This window comes from Canis lupus, chromosome 4 (genome assembly GCF_048164855.1).
Source record: "Canis lupus baileyi chromosome 4, mCanLup2.hap1, whole genome shotgun sequence".
Classification (NCBI taxonomy): domain Eukaryota; kingdom Metazoa; phylum Chordata; class Mammalia; order Carnivora; family Canidae; genus Canis; species Canis lupus.
This window is the reverse complement of record NC_132841.1, coordinates 75,340,978-75,366,998: the sequence shown is the minus strand read 5'-3', so window position 1 is coordinate 75,366,998 and position 26,021 is coordinate 75,340,978. Positions and strand designations below refer to the sequence as shown.

Below are 26,021 nucleotides of genomic sequence, written 5' to 3'. Positions count from 1 at the left end.
TACCTTGCATGTGGTAGAAACTTACTATTCACCCAAACACACCAGGCTTCTGCTCACAGTACATTTTTGTTTAATGGAAGTTCAGTCATATTTGTCATAGTCCCTATCCCAAGCCCGGGCACTTCTAAACAAGGACCCCAAAGTTGCTATTCTAAGGAATGTCTTACCTTTTTTTAAGAAGTTACTTGAGAGTCATCAGCCTCTGACAGACCACTAAGAAAAATAGACACTTACTCTGGGGTCTTAGGAGTTAGAATTTTATGCTAGTCTGGGAATAAGAACAACTTGATTCAATCCTGGCTTGTTAGTGTTTAGCTTGGGAAATTTGGTAAAGTCAGAGTGGCAAGATTCACAGCAGTTAAGAGGATGGGAACTGGATGGTGCACTCCCAGCTCTGCCATTCACTTAGATATTACTTGGGCGTGTTACTTAACCTCTCCATGCCTCTGTTTTTTCATCTCTAAAATACAGATGACAATAGTTTCTACCTCACCGGGTTATGTGAAGCATAGAGTTCTTAGACAAAGCATGTTGGAGCAGAACCTGACAGAATAGGAAGAACAAACAGCCAGCATCAACTACTTAAATCTTTCTAGGTGTTCTTCTCGACGTTGGCTCTCCCTATTCTCTCCCTTCTTCTGGGCTTCCTTTGCACTCAAATTATACTGTTTAATACTTGTTTATGTATTTCCTTTTCCCCAAAGAATGCTGCCTCAGTAACTAGTCCAGTGCCTGCTATGTACTAGAAGCTGAATATTTCTTGAAAACCCGAATGAATTAATATATAACATAAAAGAGTTGGACTGGATAATTCTATAATTCACTTGAGCTCTAAAATTCTGACTCTGTGACCCATTATAATGGAATCCAGAAGCTTTCTGAATCAAAAAGAAAATAAATTTTTAAAAAATGTGATGAAAATGGTTCCTATGGTAACCAAAAGACTAAGTGAAGAGAAAGTATGATTATACCTGAATCACTCTGCTTGCTTCTGAACTCAGGGAAAGAGAGAATAGAGATGGGTGTTTCAGCAGCAGTATAAATAAATAGACAAATTAATTTAAAAAATGCATGTAGGCAGGAGTGCATGTGGATTTCTATGAATCTACCAAAGAATATGGAGTTTGATTTCACTGGATTCCCTTAGATGTTGAAGGGATCAACTCCATATCTAATTCCCCAATAAAAAGAGACACTTGAATGAGTTCCATCAAAATACAGTGGGAGGATCTTACACTCTTGAGTAATGAAATCCTATCACTGGGTCTTTGGGCTTGTGGATAAAAAGTTTTGGAAGTATGAAACATGGAGAGAGAGGCAGAGAGTAAACAGAGGAGAGAGTGTGAGTGAGTGAGTGGACTATTATCTGATTGTTGTCTTCCTTTTTGATGGTTAATTGTTAATTGAACATTACTACTTTATTGTCCCTAAAAATCTAAGACAGAATGAAACCTGTTCATATCACCAAACCCAAGGAAGGGTTTCAAACCATAATCTGAAAGTGCAAGATTACACTGTGTGTAATCTGCTGGTGCAAATGCCTTCTGAATGGCTTCACCTCTTACAGGAGAATCTTGAATTCAACAAACATTTATTGACTATGGGCTCTGGACAAAGACACATAAGACAGCATCTCTGCTTAGAAAAAGATCTTTGTTCTTTCTTCCTTTCTTTGTTCTTTCTTCCCCTCTTCCTCAGTCCCTTCCTTTCTTTTCTCCTAAGAGAGAGAGAGAGAGAGAAAAAAAAAGGAACTTAGAGAAAGCCATCTAGAGAACCAAAATGACTGACTTCCAGTTCTAGCTTTCACATGGATATTGACTGAGGATTGTCTCTCATTTACTATCACCATCTTTGAATTCTCCCAGCGTTTGTGTAGGTACAAGTGAATGAAATAGTGGATGAGAAAGGGCTTTGTGTTAGTCTGGGTCCTCTATGAAACAGTCATCTAGACAGAATTCAACCTGTGAGAGATGGAGTTAATATGTATAAGAGAAGAAGACTTTGATGTCTTCCCAGTGAAAGAGAGAGAGAGAGAGAGAGAGAGAAAGAAAGAAAGAAAGAAAGAAAGAAAGAAAGAAAGAAAGAGAAAGGGAAGAAAGGAGAGATGGGTAGGAAGAGTCCCAGAGTACAGCTCAGTTTTAAGAAAGTTTCTGCCAGCCTATGGGGAGTCCTTCAGCCAAAGTTACTCCTCAGATGAATACTGCAACTTGACAGAATGGGCCTGCCATAGAGTGCCTGCTATATGAGTCATGGCCTAGGAGTGGCCAGTGGGAAGTGAGTATGGGGATGGGTCCCCAGGGCCACAGCTTGATCTTTTCTGCCACACTCCTGAAGAAGAAGCTATGAGGGGACACGTTTTTATGGCCGCTACACTATTTCCTGATATTTTGTCCTAACCAAATTGTACTCCAAAGCACTAATTCCTGAGATCTACACTAGACAGTGAAATTAAAAACCAAATAAAACTTGGCAACTGGGTGGCTCAGTTGGTTGGGCCTCTGACTCTTGGTTTCAGCTCAAGTCATGATCTCAGGGTTGTGAGATTAAGCCCTGTGTCAGTTTCATGCTCAGCACTGAGGCTGTTTGAGGTTCTCTCTGTCTCCCTCTGTTCCTCTCCCAGCCCCAGCTGGCCCATGCATGCGCATTCTCTCTAAAAAAAACAAAAAACAAAAACAAAAAAAAAACCACACACAAAATAAATCAAACCAAAATAAAACAAAAACAAAACCAATGTAAACCAAAAAAAGGATAGATAATAAACTTCTTATACAACTTATTGAAACAACTATTCTGTATTCTTAATTGATGTCCTTCCTTATCTTTTTTGGCATTAAATTATCTATTTACTTTTAATAAAATGAAAGTGATACTAGAGAAGTGGTATGTTTAATGTTCTTAACCTGGCACATTTAAAAGTGGGCATCTCTATGGAAGTTCCAACAAAATTGTATTGGTTAGGTCAAAAAGACAAAAACTGGCAGCTCTAAGATAATTGTAAGCTATAAAAGCAAAGTTCAAATGAGAAAGGTAGCTTTTGTTAATAGTTTTTTTTTTTTTCTTTTTGGAAACAAGAAGAAAATAATCAGTTCCAAACATTCACAGCCACTGCACCTGACTGCTGGCCAGAGACCTCATAGCCTCTAGAGGTATGGGGAATCTGGAAGGGCTGTCTCTAGTCTGACTGAAATCATGCAGGAGGAGGCAAATGCAGAGGGATGCTTTTGTCAAATGGCATAAAGCTTGCCAAGGAGAACTAAGGAGGGCTTGATTTTATTAATGTGACATTCTTTTACTAAGGACCCAGCACTGGATCATATAAAAGTAAAAAATCCAATCAGAGATATAGATTATTTTCATATTTCAGGATGGAGACAGCTAAACAGCAAATTTTTCTAAGTGCTCAGCAAGCCCAGGCATATTTCTGCTTGAGTAGAAAAATAAAATCAAATAGCCTCTGCTCTTCTAAATCCACATATCTGCACTTTAACATGACAGTATTGCCAAGAACTAGTAATTAGTTGGAAGTATCTGGTCAAAATCAAATAAAACTGAGTCAACCAGCTCCCTTGAATTCACTTAGTCTTTTTCAGACTTTATAATATTAAATTACTTATGCAAAGTTGCTCTTAATAAAACAAAATAAAGGATAGCTTGAGGATATCCTGTCAGACTTTAATCACTGTAGATTAATTATGTTTTCCAGAAACAAAACACATTGTTTGAGATGTCTCCAAGCTTGGCAACACCTGAGCTGGCACGTCAAAAGGAAGATCGGTTTAGGCAGGTAAATGTTTTCAGATTACTTGTGGTTGAATTTTTGCCAGGCTCCATTCTCAGCAAATAGAAATTCTGATCTGTGGGGCCAACACTGCTCTACTGGGAAGGAGGCACTGACAGATACCATCAACAGGTAAGTTTGTGTAAAGACGAAGAAAGCCGTCAGGGGAATACTTCCAAGTGTTTACCTACAAAATTTTACTTGGCACTGCCAAGCTGCTAGTCACCAGCCATTTCTGGGCATTTTTTTTGATGGCATAGCTTGGATACCATGGGATTTCTCTTCCTAGAAACTGGGTGAGAGGGCGATGGGACAACAGAGAGAAATTTAGAAAGCCACATCTCAGGGGATATATTAGTATCTATGATTGATAAGGTGTAAACTAACCACAGATTAATAGTATTTATACAAGTAAGTTTTTTAGAAACTTGATTTGAATGTGGGCTGTTTTTCACTATTTCACAGAGAAAATGTTGTGTAGAGAGATTATGGACAAGTTAAAAAAGGTACTCCTATATAAAGCACTTAGTTAAGTATGTGGAACTTATTACCCAGAGAGTTAGGACAGGAAGAAAATATAAACACACTAAAGAAAATGTTTGATCCATATTGTGAATAAAAAAATGATGAACATTCAGATTTATCTCTAAATAAAGGGTACCAAGGATATCAGACCAGGGAGAAGACTAAGATGAACAAAGGTGAGGCTGTGTATGGCAAAGGAGAGAGTCATTGCAATATAGTATTTTTCCAAAAATTTCTTTCAGCATCCAAAGAGGCATAAATCTGAGACTGGGAAGACTACTCACTTCACAGAATCTCAATTGTTATTATTTTTAGAGAAGTTGCAAATGCAATTCTTTCTTAGCCCATAGATTCTTAAATGTTGGGACTGTGCATAGAATGCAGGAGATGGTGTGTGGCCTATGAATATGGATGGGAAAAACACAGCCGTTTTTCATGTCTAACTGAAATTTAACTTTTCCTTAGATTATGAAAGTAGGCAACAAACCACAGTAGTATAAATACTTATGACTTTGCACCAATACTAAAAAATATTTTCATATCATAATTTCAGTAAGTGTAGGTATCTTGAACTACCATTTATACTCCTCACATTTCAATTATAGTAGATTAGAGACCTATCACTAGATCTTGTATTTGATATATGAATGACAACACACATATTACTATATCACAAATTTGTTTTTTTACTTATTTTCATTACTATATTCAATAGCATTATTTCCTTTGTAACCCATTACTTACTATGTTCCTCAGACTACCAAAGGTTTCCATTACACAAAAATTACAAACTCTGGCCTGTGGGAAAAGCAAGGAGGCCTGGGAATCAAAATGCCTGGATTTACCCCCATATTAGTCATTAATCCATTTTTTTAAAAACTTTTTTTTTAGAGCAGTTTTAGATTTACCAAAAAATTGCCAAGAGACTTTACAGAGCTCCCACATATTTGGCACCTAATTCTACCTATAAGTAACATTGCTAAGGTATAGATATATTTGTTATACCTTGTTGATGTATTGTTATTCTTTAAGTCCATACTGGATTTCCTTAGTTTTTACTTAGTGTCCTTTTTCTGTTCCAAGATGGCATCCAGGATGCCTTATTATATGTAATCACTATGTGTCCTCAGATTCCTCTTGGCTGTGAAACAACTCATTTTTCAACCCAAGTCATTTATTGTCATGGTTCTTATGTTTTATTGACTCTACAAGTTCTTTCTCAAGCAAATATATGTTCAGTTATTAAGGTATTGCTTAATTAATTGGTGTCCTAGTCTTTGAGGAATACAGAAATCACATCTGACACTTATTTTGTTGAGTTAGCATGAGGTTTGTTTGTTTTTTTAATTCTTAGGTCTTCTATTATTAGCATTATTGTAGTTGTTATTTTGCTTGATACAGAAACAGCTAAATAAAAACCCGCTGTAAATATTATGTACAAGATGTACTGAAGTATTGAATTCATTCATGAATTTCTAAATTCTCTAGCAGTGGAGGATCTGTTTATCAAAATGCCTTGTATTGAGAGTTACTTATAGCCTATATTTATGGAAATAAGTCCATAATTAATTGTGCAGTGAGGCATGAGCTTTTTTATTTTAAATTCTTCTTTGTTTAGTCTGATTTGACTTCTAATATGAATGTGAATTCTTTTAGGCAGGGCAAATGTGCTGCAATTCGACCATGGATTTGCCCTACCCCAACCCATTTGCAAGTTTCTAGTATATTAAATACTGTCCTACTTTACTCCTGAAACTAGCGTCTGCAGTCTTTTGATTTTTCAACCTGTTGTGTGAGCTCTTTGTTGCACTCCTCTTAGTAATTTTCTGTGTTTTGTAGGTTACTGAATAAAATTCTAAGTTGTATTTTGCTAACAAGGATTACATATCCAGATAAAGGTCTTTGTGGGGGTTGGGAGGAGAGTAACTAGCAGGTGGGCTAGTTACTTGATTTATTTTTTATTATGTCTTGTCTTTACAACCAGAGTATGAGTACTTAGGATGTAAATGCACATTTCATTTTGCATTTCTAATTTCTTTCCCTCCTTTCTGTCTGCTACAGTTCATGCCACATACAAGAGGCTCAATATAAGATGTTTTACAAATTATCCTTCACATTTTTTAATAGACTATTTTTAGAGCATTTTTAGGTTCACAGCAAAATTGAGCAGAAGGAATAGAAATTTCCATATACTCCCTACCTTTCACTCTCAAAACCCTACACCAAACTGTTACATTGGTTGCAGTTGATAAACCTACATTGACATATCATTATTACCCAATATCCACAGTGTACATTAGAGTTCACTCTTGGTGTTGTACATTCTATGGGTGGAAACAAATCTATAATGACATGTAACCACCATTATGGTATCATACAAAATAGTTTCACTGCTAACCATTGGCAACTACCTATCCTTTCACTGTCTCTGTAGTTTAACTTTTTCCAGAACGTCATAGAGTTGGTATCATACAACTGTAGTCTTTTCAGGTTGGTTTCTTTATTAATATCTATTTAATTTCTTCAGTGTCTTTTCATGGCTTAATAGCTCATTTCTTTTCAGCACTGAATGATACTCCATTGTCTGGATGTACCATACTTTGCTTATCTATTCATCTACTGAAGGATATCTTGATTGCTTCCAAGTTTTGGCAATTATGAATGAAGCCGCTATAAACATCCACGTACAGGTTTTTGTATGGACATAAATTTTCAACTCACATAGGTAAATACCAAGCAGCACAACTGTTGGATCCCATGATAAGAGTATGATTAGTTTTGCAAGAAAGTGACAAACTGTCTTTCAGAGTAGCTGTACCATTTTGTATTTCTACTACCAAAAATGAGAGTTCCTGGGATCCCTGGGTGGCGCAGCGGTTTGGCGCCTGCCTTTGGCCCAGGGCGCGATCCTGGAGACCCGGGATCGAATCCCACATCGGGCTCCCGGTGCATGGAGCCTGCTTCTCCCTCTGCCTGTGTCTCCGCCTCTCTCTCTCTCTCTGTGTGTGACTATCATAAATAAATAAAAAAAAAAAAACTTATAAAAAAAAAAAAAAAAAAAAAAAAAAAAAAAAAAAAAACAAAAATGAGAGTTCCTGTTGTTCCACTTCATAACCATCATTTGATACTGTTAGTGTTTTTAATTTTGATGTGTAGTGGTACCTAATTGTTTTAATTTTCAATTCTCTAATGACATGTAATGTTGATCATCTTTTCATATGCTTATTTGTTACCTGCATATCTTCTCTAGTGAGCTGTCCAGATCTTCTGCCCATTTTTAAATTGGATTGTTTGTTTCTTTACTGAACTTTAAGAGTTCTTTGTGTATTTTGGATACCAATCCTTCATCAGATATTTGCTTTGCAAATATTTTCTCCCAGTCTGTGGCTTGTCTTTCCATTCTCTTATAGTATCTTTCATAGGATAGAAGCTTTTAATTTTAATAAAGACCAGTTTTAATCAATTATTTCTTTCATGGATCCAACTCTTGATATTCTTTCTAAAAAGTCATTGCAATACACAAAGTCTCCTAGGTTTTTTCCTATGCTATCTTCTAGGAGTTTTATAATTACGCCTTTTACATTTAGGTCTATAGTCCATTTTGATTTAATTTTTGTGAAAGATGTAAGATTGGTGTCTAGATTATTTTTTTTTGGCATGTGGATGTCCAGTTGTTCTAACACCACATGAAAAGATATTTCTGTTCCATTGCATTGCCTTTGTTCCTTTGTCAAATGTTAGTTGACTATGTGGGTCTTTTTCTGGTCTCTCTATTATGTTCCATCGATCCATTTGTCTATTCTTTCACTGATACTACACTATCTTGATTGCTGTAACTTTATAGTAAGTCTTGAACTTGAATGGAGTCAGTCCTCTGTTTTTCTCCTTCAATATTGTTTTCTGGGTAGTCTGGGTCTTTTGCCTCTCCACGTAAACTTTAGAATCACTTGATATCCACAAAATATTTGCTGAATTTTGATTGGGGTTGTATCGAATCTATAGATCAAGCCATGATATGCAAATGCTTAAGCCTTTGCTTGTGTCACATCTGCTGATATCTCATTGACCAAAGGAAGTCACGTGGCCAAACCTATAGTCAATGGAAGCGACTATATCAGGAATGTAGATACCAAAAGTGTAATTCACTGAGGGTCACAAATTAACAATCTTCCAAAGTACTATAGTGTTAACTCCCCTTTTATCAATTACAGATAGGTTTTACTAGCTTTCCTTTTCAGATACAAAAATTAAGGTTCAGAAATAAGTTCTCAGGACCATTCAGCTAATTAATACTAGTAGCAAACATTCATATTGTATTTTCTCTGTGCCATGCAGTATTCTAAGCACTTGGCATACAAATTCAGTTAACCTTCCCTATCCAAGGTTTGTTAATGGTCCCATTTTACAAATGAGAAAACTAAAGCACGGGGTGCTAAACAACATGCCCAGGATAACATAATAAGCAGCATGACAACAGTTCAAGTTGTATGCACCTCCACTTGAAGCCTTATTCTTATGCCTAATGCTATTCCTGTGTTACCCACAGTATACAATATGTATTTCACTTATAGTGTGAATCTTAGCTTCTTCCCTGGGAGCCTGGAGTTTTGTCTGAGAATACTGAATACTGAAAGTCAAGAAATTAGAGCCTACTAAGTATGCCCATCACACAGGATTTTGGCCCAAGTATCCAGAAATAAAGGGAGTCCTATATCTTACCCAAATATAATGCATGTTTTCTCTTTTTTAAACACCTTTGTGAATAAGGATTAAATAATACTAGTTCGTGAAATAAACAAATGCTATTATTTGACCCAACAAAGGTTTATTTCTCACTTATAACCCACTGAGGGTCAGTAGTGGGACTCTGCTCTCCCTATGCTGTGGTCATATTACTTTCAATTTTTGGATTCTTTAGGTTGCCTTAGTATCATCCTGCCAACAGATGGAATAAGAGAAAACAAATATGAAAAAGTTACATTCTAAATTTTTTCACTTATATTCATTCATGAGTAAGAAATAGTTATATAGTCTACAGTGTTAAGGGTCTGGTAAATGTAATTGAGCCATGTGCCTAGGAAGAATAAACAGATTTGGTGAATATCTAGTCAGTCTCTGCAAAGCAAGTTTTTTTCTATTTACTTAAGCAAGTATAAAAACATATTTCATATATAATATATGAAGAACTGCTTTACCTTAGCACCCTTTCAAAATAGTACTCTGCTCCCTTAGGGAATCTATGTTTTAAGGTATTTTTGGTTTGAATCTATATTTAGATGACTTTAACAAACCTGTAAAGACTCAGGAAAATGCTGAGGAGGAAAAAGTTTTTGTTTCTAATAAGACTTAAAAGGATTGCATGTGACTTTTTTCCATATAATTTTAGAAAGGGATCATAAATAAAACATGAGCTATCGCTAGCAAACTCATGAGTGAAGTGAAGTTGCACAATGCTTTCCTTTCCTTTTTTTCCTTTTTGGATTTCTCCCTCTTTCCAGGTACCAGGATCCTCATACTGGCTGTCAACCACCACCTCCTCTCCTCTCCCAGAATTTACCAGCCTTATGTCTTGTCAGGGCTTTCTATGGTGCCTAATCAGAGAAACTAATTCATAGTTAGATATTGACAGCTGATTAGCTAAATGTGACATCACTTTCAGAGATATTTGCAATTCAACAGGCATTCTTGGCAATATAGCACTTAAGAAAATGAAATTTGTCCATTCTGTTGGACTTAAAGGAGTGCAGCAAGCCTACCGGGCTTTTTAGATATACCTCATACCTCATAGGTATTCACTGAGAAGCTATAAAGCGAGTCAACTCAGACATTCATGAAGGCTTATGACACTATCCAGTAACTACTGCTGGGGCTAGTAGTTCTTCATATCCTGCTTTCTCAGTAATTCTATTATAATAGTTAGTCATTTGTCAGTCATCTTTCCTTTCTAGCTATTGTTAACAAGTACCTGAAAAGAAGGAAAGAGACCCATGAGCTACTGAAGTAGCTTCTAGTAACATAAACTCAGGCCCTCATCTCTACTGAAGAGGCCTTCTGATATGATAAAATGTCATAGAGAATTTTATCAAGCTGAGTAATATGATTTCTAACCCAAGGACATATCAGAAATAAAAAAAAATACAGGTTGCAAAAAGAGCATTTTTATAAAAATCAAGAACAACTTGAGCAACCTGCAGTGACAAATAACATTGACATGGAGGGAAGAGAAAACAAAATAAAGCAAAAAAAAAAAAAAAAAAACACAAACAAAACAAAACAAAAAACAGGCAGTGTAGAGGCATTAGGGTGGAGGCAAACATCCTAATAACTCCTGAGAGCAAATTTTCAAAACACTTAAGTGAATTTATAGCTGTTTTACAACACTTAGAACAGATGGAGATATGATTAGTATTCTCTAGTTAAAAAGACACTTCGATTGTGTGCCATGAGTTACTGGATAAAATATGCGGCAGTTAATTTGGTCTCATTGTGTTTCCACATAGTCTTCACTCTTTCTGATGGAGAAAGTGCAGGACAGAGTTTTCCATAATCTGTGCTAAAATAAAAATACTTCTCTCAAAGCTAGTGTGCCTATTTTAGCAGTACTTGGGGATACTGATTCTTTACAACATATCCTTTTGGAGAAGACTAAATATTGGTGTTGGTCCAAAGAATATTACACCAGAGGCCACAACCCTTACTAAGGCCACAGTGATGGAAAAGGCCAACATGAAGAAGCAAACAGCCCTAATGTAGTACTTGTTATCAGAAATCTTACTTGCCTTAAAAATAATTGACAACTGAAAGAAGCTGCCTTTAGGTGTGTCCATAAATGATACAGAAGGTTCATGTAAGGTGTTTTCAATGAGTAGGTTTTAAATAGTTGTTTAGTTTTTTGCCTTATTGGTTTTAATTACCATTAATAGAATCTGCATTAGGAGAAAACACAGTGGCTAAAGTTTTGGAAGAACTCTTTTCTGTGTGTTGGGGTGGTGGGTTAACATTGTAATACATGAAAGCAAGGTTCTGGCTATATCAGGGCTGAAAAAAGTGAACTGTAATGTCTGTCAATAAGTGGTTTTATTAATGCAAACCAAAGTGACCTCATTCCTTCTTAGCATCTGATAGGAGAGATATTATGGACTAGGTTACCAGTCTTGTCATTTGTCTAGATTATTTGGCCTTAGAAAAATAACTTGCCCAGGATTACATACTGCTTAGAACAGTGTTTCTTAAACTGAGGTCCATTGGGTTGCCCACATTAATACACTTAATGTGTTCTCAATAATAATCTTTATGAAGTATTTGGACAACTCCCTAATAATTGAGCACTCCTTGGCTATATCTAAGAAACCTGTATAACTCAGATTTTTCCTCCTGTGTTTTTCTTCTAGAAATTTTATAGTTCTAGGTTTTACATTCAGGTCTATGATCTATTTGGAGCTATTTTTTGCTGATGGGAAAAATATGAATAGAAGGGTTTTGTTTTTGTTTGATTTTGTGCATGAATATTCAGTTGTTCTGGCACCATTTGTAGAAAACACAGAAAGATTGCCCTTTCTCCAATGAATCCTTTTCACCTTTGTGAACACCTTTCACTGTTTCAAGAAACAGTTATCCAAACATGTCATTTTTTAAAATTTAACTTATTTTATTTAAATTCAATTAGTTAACATATAGTGTATCATTAGTTTCAGATGTAGAGATCAATAATTTATCAGTTACATATAACACCTGGTGCTCATTCCATGATGTGCCCTCTTTAATGCCCATTACGCAGGTACTCAATCCCCAGCCCACCTCCCCTCCAGCAACCCTCAGTTTATTTCATATAGGTAAGTCTCTCTTATGGTATGTCTCCCTCTCTGATTTCATCTTACTTTACTTTTACCTCCCTTCTCTTATGATCCTTTGTTTTGTTTCTTAAATTCCACATATGAATGAAACTTTCTGTTCGGTTTCATTGGTCTAGATCAATTTATCTATCTCAATGAAGAAAATCTTAATTATTGTCTTAATTACTGTAGCTTTAGTATAAGCCTTGAACTCAGATAGTGTTAGACATTCAAGTTTTTTCTTTTTCAAAGTTGTTTTGGCCACTAGAGATCCTTTACATTTCCATATTAATTTTTTCCATATGAGTCAGCCTATCAACTTTTATACAAAAATCTGCTTGGAATTTGACCTCAATAGCTTTAAATGCATAGACTAATTTGGAGATTGGTATCTTGACAATATCTTAATGGGTATCTTAACAACCTTTCCATTCATGAACAGGTATATTTAGGTTTTCTAGTCAGGTTTTCTTACTCTCAGAACTGTTTTTCAGTTTTCTGCATACAGGTCTTGCACAATATTGGTCAGATTTAAACCTAAATATTTCATATTTCTATGCAATTATGATATTTTTATTTCAACTTTTAAAAAAAAGATTTTATTTCTTTGAGAGAGAGACAGAGACCATGAGCAGGGGCAGGGAGGGGCAAAAGGAGAGGGAGAAGCAGGCTCCCAGGACCCTGGGATTTTGATCTAAGCAAAAGGTAGACGCTTAACTGACTAAACCACCCAGGTGCCCCTTTACTTCAACTTTAAATTGTACATTGTTAGTATATAGAACTACAATTGACTTTTCTTTTTTCTTTTTTAAAAGGTTTTATTTATTTATTCATGAGAGACAGAGAAAGAGCGAGGCAGAGTAACAGGCAGAGGGAGAAGCAGGCTCCATGCAGGGAGCCCGATGTGGGACTCGATCCTGGGTCTCCAGGATCATGCCCTGGGCTGAAGGCAGGCACCAAACCGCTGAGCCACCCAGGGATCCCCTACAATTGACTTTTATATATATATTTTTTGACTTTTATATATTGATCATGTATACTGGTCTTGCTAACTTAACCTACTAGTTTTAACAGATTTTTCTGTAGAGTCCATAGGATTTTCTACATAGACAATTGTTTATCTGTGAAAAAAGGCAGTTTTATTTCTTCCTTTCAATACAGATGGCTTTTTCCTCTGTTACTGCACTCAGATTTTCCAGTTATAATGATAAACAGCAAGGGATGAGAGTGTGTATTATGTCTTGTTTCTGATCGTAGGGGAAAAAATAAGTCTTTTACCATTAAAGTTTGATACCAGGAATGGTTTTGTAGATGCCTTTGATCATGTAAAAGAAGTTCCCTTCCATTCCTACTTTTCTGACAGTTTTTATCAGGAATGGATGTTTGATTTGTTAAATGCTTTTACTGCATCTATTCAGATGAAGTGTGGGGTTTTTTAGTTTCCTAATATGTTAAATTACATTAATTGATGTTTACATGCTAAACTAACTTTGTATTCCTGAGATAAACCCCACTTGGTCATGATTTGATTTACTAAAAATTGCACCTATGTTCATGCGGGAGATTGGTTTAAAGAGTTATTATCTTAAAACATCTTATTTGGTTTCGGATTAGAGCAACAATGGCTTTGTAGGATGTTTCAGGAAATATTCACTTTTCATTACGTTTTTGGAAGAGTTTGTGTGGAATTGATATTTATTCCATAAAAGTTTGGTGAAATTCTTTAGAAAGTCATTGGGGCTTGGAGTTTTCTTTATGGGAAAGTTTAATACAAATTCAGTTTCCTTACTGGATAGGGCTTATTTGCATTATCTATTTTTTTTAATTGAGCTTTGATAGTTTATACTTACAAATAGTTTCATTTGTGCTTTACAATACATTGACAAAGTTGTTTATAATATTCTCTTATCTTTTTGACATCTGTAGGGTCTGTAGCGATATCACCACTCATTCTCCAAATTGGTATGCCTTCTTTTTTTCTTGACAGTCAGAGTTTCATCAATTTTATCGGACTTCTCAATCAATTATCGGTTTCATTGATATTCTCTATTGTTCTTCTTTTAGTTCATTTCCACTATGATTTTTATTATTTACTTTCTTTAATTTTAGTTTGCTCTTTTTCTAATTACTCAAGTTATTGATTGGAGATCTTTCTTACTTTCCACTATAGATTTTAAGTTCCATAAATTCTCCTCTAAATAGATACTTTAGCAACATTCCATAATTGTGTTTTTTATTTCTAATCAATTCAATTTGACCGATGGGCCAAAGAACAGTACTTAAGTTTTAAATATTAAGGGATTTTCCATATCTCTTTTTTAAATTGATTTTTATTTTATTCCCATTGAAGTTAGAGGACATACTTTGTATGATGTGAATCTTTCTGAATTTATTTTACTTTTCATATTATCAACTCTATTCCCTATGCTGTACTTTTCATCATCTATATGACTTATTTATTTTATAACTTGAAGTTTGTATCTTTTAATGCCTTCACCTCCACCTACTTCCCCCTAGCAGCCACCAATTTGTTCTCTGTATTTAAGAGTCTGGTTTTTTGTTTTTTTTCTGTTTTTTCACTTGTTTTGTTTTTTAGATTCCACATATAAGCGAAATCACATAGTATTTGTCTTTCTCTATTTTGCTAATTTCACTTGGTGTAATACCCTTTAGGTCCATCCATGTTGTCACAAATGGCAAGATTTCATTCTTTTTTAAGGCTATTATATATATATATATATGTATATGCGCCATATCTTCTTTATTCATTCATCTATCAGTGGTCATTTGGGTTGCTTTCATATCTTGGTTATTATAAATAATGATGCAATAAAGATAGGAACACACATATCTTTTCAAATTAATGTTTTCATTTTCTTTAGGTAAATACCTAATAGTGGAATTAATTGGATCAACATGGCAGTTCCATTTTTAATTTTCTGAAGGCCCTCCATACTGTTTTCTATAGTAACTGTACCAATTTACATTCCCACCAACACTGTAGAGGGTTCCCTTTTCTCCAGTTCTCACCAACATGTTATTTCTTGTCTTTTTGATACTAGCCATTCTGACTGGTATGGGTGATATCTCATTGTAGTTTTGCTTTGCATTTCCCTGATGATTAGTGAAGCTGAGCATCTTCTCATATCTGTTGGCCATCTGTATATCTTTTTTTTTTTTTAAGATTTTATTTATTTATTCATGAGTGACACAGAGAGAGGCAGAGATATAGGCAGAGGGAGAGGCAGGCTCCCTTCAGGGAGCCTGATGTGGGACTTGATCTCAGGACCCCAGGTCAAGACCTGAGCCATAGCCATACTGTTTGGATTTACTATAGTTTGTAGTATATATCTTGAAATCCAAGACTGTGATACTGCCAGCTTTGTTCTTTTCTCTACAGATTGCTTTGGCAGGGGGGCAGCTGGATTGTGCAGCTGGTTAAGTGTCTGACTCTTGTTTTTGGCTCAGGTTGTGATCTCCGGGTTGTGAGACTAGGCCCCATGCCAGGCTCCATGCTCAGTGCAGAGTCTGATTAAGTTTCTCTCTCCCTCTCTCTGCTCTTCCCTCATGTGTGCTTTCTCTCTCTAATAAATAAATAAGTGAATAAATAAATAAATAAACAAATAAATAATTTTTTTTTAAAGATTGTTTTGGCAGGGTACCTGGCTGCCTCAGAAGAGCATATAACTCTTGATCTTGGTGTTTGAGCCCCACATTAGGTATAGAGATTACTCACAAAAAAATAAAACAATTTTTTATAAAAGATTGGTTTGGATATTCAGTCTTTTGTAGTTCCATTCAAATTTTGGGTTTATTTGTTCTAGTTCTGTGAAAAATGCTATTGGTATTTTGAGAGGGATTGAACTGAATCTATACATTGCTTTGGATAATGCAGAAATTTTAACCATGAGCACATGTCTCTTTTCCATGTGTTTGTATCATTTTCAATTTCTTTCATTAATGTCTTATGGTTTACAGGGTATAGGTCTTTCATTTGCTTCATTAAATTTATTCCTGGTTATTTTATTCTTTTTGATGCAATTGTAAGTGGGATTGTAATTTCTCTGTTAGTTTATTATTAGTGTATAAAAATGCAACACATTTCTGTATATTCATTTTGTACCCTGCAACTTTACTAAATTCATGTATTAATTCTAGTAGTTTTTTGGTAGAGTCTTCAGGGTTTTCTATATATAGAATCATGTCATCTGCAAATAGTGACAATTTTATTTCTTCCTTACCAATTTGGATGCTCTTTCTCTTTCTCTGTCTCTTTCTCTTTCTCTCTTTCTCTTTCTTCTCTTTCTCTTTCTTTTTTTCTCTTATCTGATTCCCACAGCCAGGACTTCCAGTATTATGCTGAATAAAAGTGGTGACAGTGGACAGTCCTTGTCTTACTCTTGATTTTAGAGAAAATGCTTTCAGTTTTTTAGAATTGTAGATTTTTTTGTATGTTCCCTCTAAGCCTAGTTTATTGAAAGGTTTTATGATGAATAGATGTTGTATTTTGTCAAATGCTGCTTTTTATGTATCTTTTGAGGTAATCATATGGTTTTTATTCTTCTTGTTGTTAATGTGATGTATCACATTGATTGATTTTTGAATATTGAACCACTCTTGCATCCCTGGAATAAATCCCACTTGTGGTAATTATCCCTTAAATGTATTGTTGAATTCATTTTGTTAATATTTTGTTGAGGAGTTTTATATCACTGTTCATAAGGGATGTGATCCTGGAGTTTTCTGCTGTGTGTGTGTGTGTGTGCACATGTTTGTGTGTTTCTTTTTCTTTTTTGTAGGGTCTTTGTCTGATTTGGTTTCAGTCTAGTGCTGGCCTCATAGAACAAATTAGGAAGTTTTTCTTCCTCTTCTATCTTTTGGAATAGTTTGAGAATAGGTATTACCTCTTCTTTAAATGGTTGGTAGAATTTACCCATGAAGCCACGTGGTCCTGGACTTTTGTTGGGGAATTTTTTTGATTACTAATTCAATTTTATTACTAGTAATCATTTTGTTCAAGTTTTCTATTTCTTTGTGATTCAGAGATGGAAAATCATATGTTTCTAGGAATTCATCCATTTCTTCTAGGTTGAGTTTGTTGGTATATAGTTTTTCATAGTATTCTCTTATAATTCCTTGTATTTCTGTGGTTGTTATTTCTCTTCCTTAATTTCTGCCTTCAACTCCTCTCTCTTTTCCTTATGAGTCTGGCAAAAGGTTTATCAATTTTATTTTTTTAAAGAACCAGCACTTGGTTTCCTTCATGTTTTTTTTTAAATTTTATTTATTTATTCATGAGAATACGCAGAGAGGAGAGAGAAGCAGAGACATAGGCAGAGGGAGACGCAGGCTCCATGCAGGGAGCCCGATGTGGGATCCGATCCTGGGTCTCCAGGATCACACCCTGGGCTGAAGGCGGCACTAAACCGCTGAGCCACCGGGGCTGCCCTCCTTCATGTTTTATATTGGTTTTTTTTTAGTCTCTATTTCATTTACTTCTGCTCTAGTATTTGTTATTTCCTTCCTTCTACTAACTTCTGACTTTTTTGTTTTCTTTTTCTAGGTCCTTTAGGTGAAGGTTATATTTTTTAATTGAGTTGTCTTGTGTCTTGAGATAGGCCTGTTATTACTCTATCTTAGAACTGCTTTTGCTCTGTCTCAAAGATTTTGCATCGTTGTGTTTTCAATTTAACTTGTTTCTATGTATTTTTTTATTCGATCTTTGATTTCTTTGTTGACCTACTGGTTGCTTAGCAGAATGTTGTTTAGACTTATGCATTTGTATTTTTTCCATTTTTTTTTCTTGTAATGATTTCTAGTTTCATACCATTGCAGTCAGAAAAGATGCTTTATATATATCTTAAATTTACTGAGACTTGTTCTATGGCTTAACATGTGATCTATCCTGGATAGTATTCCATGTGCCCTTGAAAAGAATGTGTATTTTCTTGTATTTGAATGGAATGTTCTGTATATATTTATTTGGTCCATCTAGTCTAATGTGTTGTTCAAACCATTGTTTCTTTGTTGATTTTCTGTTTGGATGATCTGTGCGTTGATGTAAATGAGGTGTTAAACTCCTAATATTATTGTATTGCTGTCAATTTCTTCAAGTTTGTTACTATCTGCTTTATACATTTAGCTCTCCTCTGTTGGGAGCATAGGTAGTTGCTATTGTTACATCCTCCTGTTGGATTGATACTTTTATCATTATGCAATGTCTTTTGTCTATTGATACATTTTTTTGTTTTAAAGTTGATACATTTTTTGTTTTAAAGTCGATTTTGTCTAACATAAGTATTGTATCCCAGCGTTTTTCTTTCATTTGCATGGAACACCTTATTCCATCACTTCACTTTCAGCCTGTACGTGTCTTTAGGTCTGAAGTCAGTCTCTTGTGGGCAGTATATAGATGGGTCTTGTTTTTTATCCATTCAGTCACCCTATGTCTTGTGACTGGAGTATTTAGTCCATTTACATTTAATTATTGATAGGAGTGTACTTATTGCCATTTTGTTAACTGATTTCTGGTTGATTTTGTAGTTTTTCTCTGTTCCTTTCTTTTTCTCTTACTCTCTTCCTTTATGGTTTGATGGCTTTCTTTAGTGTTATTCTTTGATTTCTTTATCTTTTGTTACTGAATTTACTGAGATCTTGTTTTATAGCCTGGAATATGGTCTATCTGGTAAATGTTCTGGGTGGACTTGAAAGAAATATATATTCTGCTGCTGTTGAGTGGAGTGTTTGAAAACATCAATTAAATCAAGCTGCCTGGGGCATCTGGGTAACTCAATGATTGAGTTTCTGCCTTTGGCTCAGGGTATGATCCCGAGCCTGGGATTGAGTCTCACATCAGGCTCCCCACGGGGTGCCTGCTTCTCCCTCTGCCTATGTCTCTGCCTCTCTCTCTCTTTGTGTCTCTCATGAATAAATAAATAAAATCTTTTTTAAAATAAATAAATAAAGCTGTTTGTTAATATTATTAAAATCTTCTGTGTCCTTGTTGACTTTCTGTCTACTTATTCTATCAATTATTGGGTGAAGGATATTGAACTCTCCATTTGTGGAGTTGTTAATTTCTGCATGTATTTTGCAGTTCTTTGGTTAGGCAAATACATTATTTAGTATTGTTATTCCTCCTAATGATTTGACTGCTTTAATATTATGAAATAATATTCTTTTCCCTGGAAATATTCTTTGCTCTGAAATCGACTTTCTCTAATGTAATTATAGCTATTCTAGATTTTCTTTGACTAGTATTCGTGTGGTATATTATTTTTCACCCTTTAACTTTTAGCTATTTGTGTCTTTATCTTTAAAGTGACTTTTTTGGGCAGCCTGGGTGGCTCAGCAGTTTAGCGCTGCCTTCAGCCCAGGGTGTGATCCTGGAGACCCGGGATGGAGTCCAGCATCAGGCTTTTTGCATGGAGCCTGTTTCTCCCTCTGCCTGTGTCTCTGCCTCTCTCTCTCTCTCTGTGTCTCTCATGAATAAATAAATAAAATCTTAAAAAAAAAAGATTTAAAGTGACTTTTTTGTAAGTAGTATATAGTTGAGGATTGCTTTTTAAGAAATTCAATATGAAAATCTTTGCCTTTTAATTAGTCGTGTTTTAAGAGTGTTTTTTAATGATTTTATTTTACTTCTTTCATTAGTTTATTAGCTATAACTCTTTGTTTCATTATGTAAGTGGTTGCTTTAGATTTTATATTATACATCTTTGACCTCTCCCAATCACACTCTACTTTCAAGGGTATTATACTACTTCACATATATTATAAGAATTGTTGTATAGTATACCTTAATTTCTCTACTCCTGACTTTAATGCTATACTTTATTTATTATACATATGTATCTCACAAATAATTGTTATCATTGTATTTAATAAAATATTTAAATAATAAGAAAAATCTGACATATTTACCATGTAGTTTATCATGTAGCTACCCTGATGGCTCTTCATTCCTTTTATAGATCTAGATTTCTATCCAGTACTATTTTTCTATTATTTGAAGATTGGCTAGTGATGAATATTTCTTTTAAAAGACACTTTTATTGGGTATAGATTTGTAGCTTGACAGTTGTTTTTTTTCTTTTAGTACTTTCAAGATGTAGCTCAACTGTCTTTCACATTGTTTCTGATGAGAAATCTGTTGTCATCCTTATCTGTGTTTCTCTATACATAATACGTCATCTACTATGTAAACATCTAAAAACTAAATATATAAAGGATTTTTTCTTTTTTACTGTTTTTTTTTCTCACTGGTTTTAAGCAATTTCATAATATATCTTGGTGACTTTTCTTCATTTTCTTGTGTGTAGGATTTATGGAACTTCCTGGATTTATGAGTTTATAGTTTTTCATCATATTTGAAACATTTTGGACATTATTTACTCAACTATAGTTCATGCCTCATTCTTCTTTCTTTGTAAACTCCACTTATACATATATTAGGCTGCTTGAATTCATCCCATATCCCACTGATGCTTTTTAAAAATTAATTTAAAAATTTTTTTTGTTTTCATTTAGAGAGTTTCCATTATTTTTCTTCATTTATCTTTTTATTAAAATACTTAGTCTGCTGCCAATCCTAAACAGTGTAGTTTTCATTGCGGACATTGTTTTTACCTCTAATTTGGATTTTTTTTATATCTTCTCTGTTTCTACATAATATTTGAATATTTGGAACACAGTTAAAGTATCTGTGTCATCTGAGTTGGTTTCTGCTGATTGATTTTTGTCCTCATTATGGAATGTATTTTTCTTGCTTCTTTGTATGCTTGGTAATCTTTAATTAAATGCCAATTAAATTGGCTTTGTGATTCCACATACTTGGTTTCTAGATATTTTTGTATTTCTATGAATATTCTTTTTAAAAAGACTTACTTATTTTTATTTGAGATAGAGAGAGAGAGCATGAGCAGGGGGAGGAAGGGCAGAGGAAAAGGGAGAAGGACAGAATGAACCCTAAGCAGACTCCCCACTGAGTGTAGAGCCTGATGTGGGGCTCAATCCCAGAACCCTGAGATCATGGCCTGGTCAAAATCAAGAGCCAGACACAACCAATAGAGCCACCCAGGTACTCTTCCTATAAATATTCTTAAACTTTGCAGTTAAATTAGTTGGAAACAGTTTGATTCTTTTAAGTTTGCTTTTAAGAGTTAGGCATTATCAGGAGTATTTAGTCTAAGACCAATTTTAAATTTCTTTCTCTTACTAAAACACCTCCATTTTGTTATTTTCCACCCTTTGTGAATCATCAGGTTTATCAGTCTGGCTGGTGCAAAAAGGCATTAATCTGAACTTTGTAAGTGCTAGGCACTGCTCCCTCTAATATTCTCTTATTAGAGAGACCCTAATTTTTTTTTGTGGCCTCAGGTGGTTTCCAAATATATATTCCAGGTAGTACTCAGTTAAATACTTATCTCCAGAATTATTTGTCTGCTGTTTGGTGTCTGTCCTATGAACTCTAGCCTCCTTGGTCTCCCTGGATACTTAGCCTTGTCTCTTCAACTCAGGGAATCTGCTGGGCTCTATTTGGTCCCCTCTCCCAACTTGTACTGCACACTGTCAACTCTCTCAAGGGAGTGAGCTAGGACAATAATAGAGTCCACTTCATTTGTTCTCCATCTCTCAATATCACTGCCTTTTTTTTACCCCTGACCTATTGTATTCTGAGAATGGTAGTTTTGTTTGTTGTCTATTTTTGTTGCTGTTGTTATTTCAGATGGGAGAGTAAATCTGGTTCTTGTTACTCAATCTATTACAGAATCTCAGGTCATTATATTTTTATTATGTTGTTTTTATTTTATTGTAGATTTATAGATTATCATTTCTTCATGGTTAGTGCTTTTAATGGCCTATTTAAGCAACCTTTGAATATTCTGAGGTATCAAAGATATTCTCTTTGTTTTCACTTTAAAGCTTTATTTGTTTTACCTCTTGCATTTAGTGTGCAATCAATCTGGAATTGATTTTTTTATACGGTTTAAATAGGGGTCAAGAAACTTTTTATTGTATGGATACGCAATTGACCCCTCACTACTTACTAAAAAGACCATACTTTCTGCACTTCACTGTAGAGTGTTGCCTTTGTCATAAATCAGGTGGCTGTACATCTATTGTTCAGGTTATAGACTCTATTCTGTTCCATTTCTCAGGTTTCCTATAATGCCACACTTTTTAAATTAGTCTAGTTCATAATGAGTATTAATATATGGTAGTAAGGCTTTCAGTTTTTAAATTTACTGTTCCTAAAAACTTCCTTGTTTACTCATAAGCCTTTGCATTTCCTTATGAATTTCAGAATCATCAATTTCTGTAAAAAACGTACCTGTTGGGATTTTACATGGCTTACACTGAATTGATAGATTAGTTTGGGGTAAAGTGATATCTTTATATATAGGTTCTTTTTGTCCATGAACGTGGTATATTCTCCATTTATTTAGCTCCTCTCAACTTCCCTCACTAATGTTTTGTAGTTTTCAGTGTAAAAATATTGTACATTTTTGTTCTGCTTGGTATCTTAAAGGTCGTCCATATTAACAAGGATTATTAACTCATTTTCTCCCCAAATATTTTCTAAGCTTTCAAAATGGTAAGAAAAGCCAGACATGAGTCTGTCTACATGAAGCATATAGTGTAGTGATAATAAAAATTTTTATCATATTCACAGTGCAAGTAGTAATTCTGTATCATTAAAACAACCGTATAACATGTTAAACTAATACTGAATTTTATAGATGTCATGAGTTTATTTTTGCTTTTACATTAGTTTTTTTGAGGGGCAGGACAGGAAGCACATTTGCTTTACTGCTTATGCTGTATATTTAAACAAATACAATAAACCCTGTTTAAAAAATATAAGATACATAAAAGCCTCTGTGCAAGTTCTGTGTTATTTTAAAATTCCTATTGGCTAATGAGAGTATTTCCACTATAGAATTGGAGCTATCTGGAAATTCACATGATAAATTTTTTGAATGCAGGATACCTGAAACATTATTGCATCTTACTTTATGAGACAACTGAACAGTCTCAAATCAAATGTTTGCAGGTGAATAATGATTATAACTATTGTTACATTTGCAAAGACCTTAATATGCTTATCCACATATGTACAGTCAAGTCCTCAAATATTAATTATATAAAATCTAAAGGAAGAACAAATGTAGCTGCATTTGTGTCCTGTTTCTTTAAAGGGAGATTTGGAATTTTTAGTCTTCCATAAGTCACTTGCTATTTGCAAAGGCTAGAGTTATAAGATGCCGAAGACCATGGACAGATACTGCATATGACACTTGAATCCAGCCATCCTGATCAGTACGGTAATGCCTAAATGTATCTGTTGATGTTGGTAAGGAAATCATGGAGTATTGCACTTAGCAGGCCACAGAAACTTCAATATCACTGATCTTGCATTCTGTAAGATGATGCAGCACTGGATGAACATCAAATGATCTGCCCCTGTCTTTGTCAAACTTGTGAATGAGGATGTTATGAAACTGGTCAGAGAGCCAGTACCCTGAGAGTGTTCTTGTCAATCATCCTACAATTGTCCCTGTCATTAAGTGTGGAAGACATTCTGATAGTCTGTGATGTACTTCCAGATGCCAGTGAACTTGCTGAAGGTCATACCAGCCTTGTTCTCTCAAACATAGACATGCTTGACCTTTCAGTCAACTGATTAAATGGAGTCCATGTGCCACTGGATAGTGCTTGCTGAAGCTTATTGTTCATATCACCCTACTCCTGTCTTCATCAACCCTCTAGAAAGTGTTCCACAAGGAGCTCTGGTCTGGCAGCACTGCATATCTAACAGGCCTGGCCCTGGGGCCTGGGCAGTAGGGTAGGCGCCATGGGCTCAGGTGCCAGGGAAACATGAGAGGTATTTAGGTTTTATTATAGAAAATCAACAGATTTGATTAACATCATGGCAAAAATAATTTAAGTTGTGGGATCTACAGGAACTTTTTTCTTTTGCAAATTGTCTATTACTAAAATTCAAAAACTTTAATAAAATGGTTTTTGCTTAATTCATGTTAATTTTCAAATTGAATGTTAAATATGTAGGTATAATTGTGCAAAGTAACTTAAGGAACTTTTCAGAAATAGCCTGTAAATGTTTGATCAAAGAATTTAGTTACTGATGGGATTTCTTTCTTCCTTAAGGTAGCAAAAGAGAATCTTTTAGTAAAAACTCCTTCATTAGGGGATCCCTGGGTGGCTCAGTGGTTCAGCACCTGCCTTTGGCCCAGGGCATGATCCTGGAGTCCCGGAATTGCGTCCTGCATCAGGCTCCTGGTATGGAGCCTGCTTCTCCCTCTCTCTCTCTCTCTCTCTTTCTCTCTCTCTATGTCTATCATGAATAAATAAATAAAATCTTTTAAAAAAACCTCCTTCATTAAATGAAGTATGAGAGGAAATATTATGACATATCAAAGATAGAGGATAAGCTCTAAGTCTGATAGTCCATGAGAACTTAACTGGTGGTTTTTAGTCATTTGTATTTGGGTCATTGCTCATGCCTGGTTAAAACATTGATGTTATCTTGGTAGTGTTCATCTGAGAAACAAAAAGTGTACAAACACAAGAGCTATTTGGGACTGAGCTCAAAACCAGCAGATTTTAAGAGATTTTTTTTGTTGAAGGTTTGTATTTGTTTTTAATATTTGTTCTAGCAGGATCTCTGGAACTTTATTCTATGAGCACTTTGGATGAGGAAATCAAGTGTAAAGTAAGGCAAAATGCAAGGTATACCTATGTAAAGAATATTTAGGTGAAAGTGAAGAACTTAGTTGATCAGATTTTTCAAAATAGACATATTTGACATCATGTAATTTAAATACTCAGATTTACTACCAGTTTCTCTTCTTTTCCTACAGATATTTGGCATCAGTAACCATGATGAAAATCTCAAACACCAGGCACTGCATTTCATGAACATGTGTTGAACTGAAATAAATTTTGCTTATAGATTTAGAGAAAATCTTGCTTCTTATCAAAACAATAAAAATAGTACTGTTAACTCTTGAGAAAAAGCCATGTTAAAAATGATTTCTGTAAAGTCATCTTACTATATCATCTATAGGCTCATTATGAAAGACCTAAAAATGTGATACCTTTGAAATCAGGGGAAGAAGAGGTCCTGTTTTTTTCATGTTATTCTTCAACAAGTGTGTGACTAATAGAGAAGGTATGTGACTCTTGGGGCATCCCTGCAGGTACACTGAATGAGTAAATTCTTAGCAGCATTATGACATCACCAGGGAGCGTGACTTGGGTCAAGAACTTGGCAGGAGGCTTTGGGAACAGCAGAATCAACAGCAATCAGGATTGGCAAGCCAACATACTGGCCACCATAAAACTGAAAAGAGAGCTTATTGTACCTCATGCACAGCAGCAGGTTTAACAGAAAAGTAGACATGTTTATAGTCCCAGATTTACAGCATGCCTTATAAACACCTTATTACTTAGAATCCAGTCTGCTGTCCTAGAAACTAAGAATGTGACTTTGTTAAGCAGTAGGATTTGTTGACATAAATGTCTTGACTAAGTTTGCCATTGTGGTTAACCAAAACGCATTTACTCCTGGGAAAGTAAACACAAGCAAACAAAATGCCTCTTATACTACAATACAGTAAGTTTCAAATTGACCAAACTTAATGCTATGACATAAATATGCTTAATGTTTATGGAATTTTTTAGAAACCTTTGCCATGTTGGGCTTACCATCCTGTTTAAGTCTTACTAAATGGGAATGTGTTTTCAGAATTACATGTGCTTAAAGACTTCATCAGAAATATTCAGAAAACCTGCCATGAATACTGGGGTGGACCACGCAGCAAATAAAATGGGTCATGGTCTCCTCAGACATTAATGTGGAT

At 34.9% G+C, this 26,021-nt stretch overlaps 1 long non-coding RNA gene and 1 pseudogene across 2 annotated transcripts in view; one reads left to right on the top strand and one right to left on the bottom strand.

The window, feature by feature from the left end:
- Nucleotides 1–25,302, top strand: part of LOC140632688 (uncharacterized) — a 124,313-nt gene extending 99,011 nt beyond the window's left edge. For both annotated transcript variants that reach the window (XR_012030335.1, XR_012030334.1), the window contains 2 exons: nt 3,704–3,784; nt 25,020–25,302. This is a non-coding gene — a long non-coding RNA (uncharacterized lncRNA). The remainder of the gene's footprint in view (nt 1–3,703; nt 3,785–25,019) is intronic.
- LOC140631682 (programmed cell death protein 6-like) lies at nt 23,393–24,017 on the bottom strand (annotated as a pseudogene).
- Nucleotides 25,303–26,021: the final 719 nt, after the last annotated feature.